Raw genomic sequence first — 6,198 nt, 5'->3', positions numbered from 1 at the left:
TCCTCGCGTGTTTTCTTCAAACAATATGCGAAACAAGTGCACGAAGTCAAACATTTTGTGGTAGCCGCAGGTAGTGTTATGAAACCTGCACCTAACTCTGCATAGAACAGTGAGTTACTTGGGACTCTAACTCTTCGGGTGCCTATGTTGACCCTCGAGCGATATATAGTGATGTCGAAAACACTTAGTGCTTTCTTATAACTGTTCTTATCCCAGGTGAAATGTCATAGTTGTCACACAAGTGCCGCATGCCTAGAGCATGATGTGTTTTAATTAAAGACTAACGTTCCTCGAGGACGAGTGCCTACTAATAAATATGAAATTCCCTTTCAGATTCAAGAGCAAGTCTTTATTACTATGTACATTATAATTTCTGTAAATTAACTTTACTTATTGCTGTAATTCATTTAATTTCCACAACTGTGAAATAAAATTTCTATTTTATTACTTGTGCGTCTCAATCCGCTCCTACTTACTATGAAATACATGCCTGTCATAGTTTTATTATCCCCTTTCCTTATGGTTCATGGAGATTTTAAGGTCCTAACCCTTATTTTATATTCACTCTTACAAAGTAATATTCCAATACGAATACTTACTCTTCATACCCTGGAGACGAAACCAACCTTCTCAGCACACAGTGTCCAACCACCACCTGTCTGCCTTCCAGAATGTTCCGATACGAATGCCAACCATTCAATCTCGTCTCCAAGTTCTTCAGGTTCTTCTAACAAGGTGAATAGCCCTTCAATAACCACTTTGACCTCGGCATGGCCCGTGGGAACTTCACTGCCAAGGGGGGCAGGAAGATTCTTCCCTACGGTTCTTTATTAAGATTACTATGCTAATTTGTTCAAAGCCCTTGGCACTTACCAATAGGGGAAAATCTACCACGATACATTGATTCTCTGGTATTCTTCCATCAGGACGCCATGGCTTGAGCCCAAAAAACGGATTTTGAGCGAAGCGAAAAATCTATTTTTGGGTGAGATAGCCATGGCGTCCTGATGGACCCTCCCTGCTACTTCGTCCAGTTTTTAGGTCCCACCCTGCTCTGCTGTATCATGGTGATCGGCAAGCAACTGGCTTCAGGATGAAGACGAACGTGACGTCATTCAAGCAATGGCGCCCGTTTGTTTACGTCTCGAGTACCAAAAGTAGCCACGGATGAGATTAGCTATGGAACGGCTCCCAGCTATTCTCCGCCTTTACACACCGAAGCCTTAACTCTGTTCGGGGTGTAGATAGCTATGTGGCGCGTTAATACATGCGTCCCCTGTTGATATACGATGTCTTAAAAGGGAAACCTTTAGGATACTCGCTCCAGAAGTTAGAATTCTGTGATAACCTGTGGTTAAATTCTCTGGGAATATCTTAGTAGTTATTTACCCAAGGAAGCTACCAAAAAGGAACCTTCCATCAGGACGCCATGGCTATCTCACCCAAAAATAGATTTTTCGCTTCGCTCAAAATCCGTTTTTTTTTTTTGCTCAATATCACTCATTCATTCTTCCAAATTAATCATTTGCTCTCTGACATTTAAACTCTCGTTTCTCACATTCTTCTACAACGGTTCAGATTTTTTCTTTCTCCTCTTAACCAATTCTAACTGTCTATTTTCCCAAATATTCACCACATCCTCGTCACATTCCTTTTTTTTGCATTTATTTCAAAATAATCATTAATTTTCAGACTAGATGGGTCACCCCTTTGAATCTTCGTTATACAAAGTTTTCCTCCCTACCATTTTTGCTTACTCTTGCCATTTCCACCTCTTTTTGACCAATTTTCCTACACACACTTGCTACACGACCAGCCTTTCTAGAATTCACACATTCACTATTCGGGGCCTTACAAAATGACTCTGCAAATCCACACTCTCTTGCTATATGACCTAACGTACTACACTTGTAATATTTACCGGTAATCTGTCTAGCCTCCGTGCAATCATTAACATGATGCTCTTCTTCTCCACGATCTAAACAGGCATCTAGTGGATACTACAATCATTCTTCCTGTGACCCATTCTATTACTTCTTAAAACAACTTTGTCTGATTTTCCTTCCTACTTGTATCCCTCTTCCTAATAGCACTTCTGTATCTCTTCTGTATCATTTCTGCTATATTATATTTTTATATGGTCTCATTTTCCCTCCTTTATTCCCATAGCATTCATCCAGAAACTTGGCCATAATATTCACTGGTTTGCATATCAAGGTATCTCTATAGGTTTTGTACACTGTGACACTTCTCTCCCCTACTTCCTTTCCAACAAACACCCTACTTCTATTCCTTATGTCCCATTATTTTCAAATTCCTGATCTTCCACTATTTCCAACACACCTCCCATTTCAATCTATCATTTGCCCATCTCATATTCTCCTTCTTGGCAGGTATAGTGGCAAGGAACTTCTTCATTAATGCCTTATATTCACTTATATTCTCCCTCTCAAACTTCTTTGCTAAAGTCTTTAGTCTATACACATAGATCTCCACAGTCTCGTATTTTTCTCATCCATGCCTCTTCAAAGTCATTCTCCTTTCTATACCTTATGCCATCTTTCATTATTCTTACCTTATCAATCAAACTCTATTTAACAGATTCTTATTTCTAATTGCCTACATTCAGGATTGTCCTATAAAACTAGCCAACCTCCCTTCCAAAAAACTTCTAAGTTCTTACACCCAAAACCTTTCATTCCCACTATACTTTTCCATACAAATATTTTCATACTCTGAAAAAATTCAACTTCATCCCTCACTCCATTCAAACTATATTTTTTTATACCAGGGTGAATGAATGGAGTGAAGAACATTCTAGGTGATAGGCGTACAGATGTGAGAGAGGCAAAAGAACATGCAAGAAATGGGAATGAATGGCGAGCAATTATTACAGTTCCAATAGGCCCTGCATCTTCCTCCGGTTGCCTTGGTGACCGTGAAGGTAACCGCAGTAGGGGAATCGGCATAGGAAGCTTCATTTGAGGTGGATAATGGGGGAGAATGGGCTGTGGCAACCTAGCAGTGCCAACCAAAGTTACCAAACTCAGCTGAATCCCTCGTCAGGCTGGGAAGAGTGAAGAGAAAAAAAGTCCACTTTCGTTCTTTTTTTTTATGTCGGCTAACCATCAAAATTGGGGGAAGTGCCTTGTTAGATAGATAGACTTCCCTAATCAAAACACTCATCTTCACTCTGACTCACTCGGCCTGTCTTTTGTATCCCCCTCTTCCATTTATTCGCTATCACTTGAGAATAAATACAACGAAACTTACTTTTACTGAGCACACTAATCACTACTTTACTCTTCCTAGCACTCTTCTATAGAAGTAGATCCTTTACTTTCTTTATCTGTGCCTCCTACTCCCCATATTTTGTTCATCATTTCAACCATTCTTCTTTCCATTCTCTCCCCAGCTATTTTCAGTTGACCTTTCACTCTCTTTTCTATCCCTCTTACCAGCATCCTCAGTTCTTTAGTTCATTTTCTTTCCTTAAATTTTCATTTTCATATTCTTTCCTCCTCAACTCTCCTCTAAAAACTTTCACCTCTTCTTCCATACTGCTCTATTTCATTCACACTTCCAAATAAACCTTACCTCACTCACCATCATTTCTAATCCAACTAACTAAAAGCCTCTTAGAGTAATACCCCTAAAGCATACCTTAATGAAGGCAAAACCCCACGCTGGGTGCCAAACATGTAGACGACTTTTGGGTTAGTACTTACCAGAATCAAACACATATATTCACAGTTTACCTTAAATATTACTTCAAACTGACCTAAATACTATTTTATTGATCAACTGTAATACCCTAAACTCATCTATTTTAGCAGTAATTCTAAACCCTTGATAACTCACATTCAATGGGAAAAAAAATCATATTATTCAATCAGCATTATAAAAACCCAGCTTGTTTTTTTACTTAAACCCAAACTAATCAATATCAACAATTTCCTAATCAAATAAACATAACACTAAAAGTTTTGATTAATTAAAATACAAAACAACAATTATATTTAACATGTATCCTAATACGATATCTATTCGTCATAATACCACTAGATGCTTTTCTCTCCTTATTGGAAGTCTTATTCCACTGTTAAATAAGCCACCTTAAAAATCTAAAGAAAAAAAAATAGTTCTGAGTATTGTTTTCCCCTCCTTACTGAAGAGTATTATTACACTAGCCAATACACTACGCAAAATTCTCCCTGAAATACAGATCTAAATATTGTTTTCTCCAAAAATAAAAACATTTACTCTATTTCACTGTCATTTTCATTTCAATTAATTTTCCTTTTCTTCCAGTAGGGTTTACTTACAATAATTATCAAAGGCTTATTAGCCTCACTAGCACTGTGATTACACTTAATTTTTCTATTTTTATTGTACCTTATTCTTTGACAAGTCTTATCTATCTTATTGTCATCAGCTTCTCAACTACTAGGACACACCCTCAGATCTGGTGTCTTAAAGCCACAATTAGGTAATGGAAGGGAAGTCACATAGGCCACCACATCCTCCTACATTTGTCACTCCTGCAAAACAAGATAGAAGTATGGTAACATGTAAATGGGAGACAAATATTGTAAAAATTGAAAAAACTACTGTTACTACTGCTACAACAATAGTGGCCATTATGTACTGGACCAGTCGTCAGATAATGGTATGCTTCATAACTCGGCAACCTTTGTTACAGATGGGATCTGTGTAGAAGCATCTCCCTCAGCAAAAAGTAGGATGGATAAAATATATGCTAACCCATTACCCATAACTCCTTTGGGTACATAAACATCATATTTTGTATTGAATAATTGGGTTCCTTTTATAATCGAGTACAGGGTACCAATTACCTCCAGGTACAGGGCTAACCTGATGCATTTATCATTCCTTTTCGTAAGCTGTTAGGTTAATGGAGTCATCCACTTTGTTGCTGTATAAGACAGGGAATATTGAACCAGTCAGATGATTATTATTATTATTACTAGCCAAGCTACAACCCTAGTTGGAAAAGCAAGATGCTATAAGCCCAAGGGCTCCAATAGGGAAAAATATCCTAGTGAGGAAAGGAAATAAATAAATGAGAATAAATTAACAGTAAATCATTCTTAAAACAGTAACGTCAAAACAGGTTTGTTCTATATAAACTATTAACAACGTCAAAAACAGATATGTCATATGTAAACTATAAAAAGACTCATGTCAGCCTGGTCAACATAAAAATATTTGCTCCAACTTTGAACTATTTGAAGTTCTACCAATTCAACTACCTGATTAGGAAGATCATTCCACAACTTGGTAACAGCTGGAACAAAACTTCTAGAATACTGTGTAGTATTGAGCCTCATGATGGAGAAGGCCTGGCTATTAGAATTAACTGTCTGCCTAGTATTACGAACAGGATAGAATTCGTAGGGACTTCCTCTCATCTAAGGATGAATCTCTTGATAAAGGATGATGGTGTGTATCCATGCACAAACAAATCACAAATTCAACCATAATTTTTATCTTTCCTAATTACACAAATACCAGTCCTTTAAGCTACACTTCTTGCATCAACAACCTATCTCAGTCCAAGGCACAAGGTCAAAAGTTCCAGTCTCGCCAACTGATGAATTGAAGGGTCTTCCGCTCACCACCCGTCAGTAGTTATAACTACATTGTTAACAATTCAATGGTCGTTTCAGCTTGCGCTGAAGTCATGTTCCTGTTAAAAGACTGGTTTGTATGTTAATGAAAAGTAAGAATTACTTTAAAAAAATTTATTTTTTGTTGCCATGCTCTCACTTGAACCATAAAACATGTGAATGTTAGGGGAGATTCATTTAAATAATTATCACAGTTACTTACTTATCACTATTGTTATTATTGCAATTATTGTAATAAATATATAATCATTATTACAGTTTGATTTCAGAAAAGCGCTAGGTAAGTTTTTTTTTTTTTTTTTTTTACTTTTGCGAGCTTGTCCAAATATTGGTCATTAAATGAGGTGAAACTTGGAACCATAAAAAGCAGAGAGAGTTGAATAAAAAGAAAATACTGTGGCAGATTCAAGTACCTCTGTATTGAAGAGATAGTAGATACCCTTTAGTATTTTCTAGCGTATCATTTAGGCCTATCACAAGCAACACAATTTCTAACACTTTTAAAAAAGGACATAAGACATGTACAAATCCAAAATAGCATCAGAAT

The sequence above is a fragment of the Palaemon carinicauda genome, chromosome 14 (assembly GCF_036898095.1).
Source record: "Palaemon carinicauda isolate YSFRI2023 chromosome 14, ASM3689809v2, whole genome shotgun sequence".
In the NCBI taxonomy this organism is placed as follows: domain Eukaryota; kingdom Metazoa; phylum Arthropoda; class Malacostraca; order Decapoda; family Palaemonidae; genus Palaemon; species Palaemon carinicauda.
The sequence above is the reverse complement of the archived record's forward strand: the minus strand, read 5'-3'. Positions refer to the sequence as shown.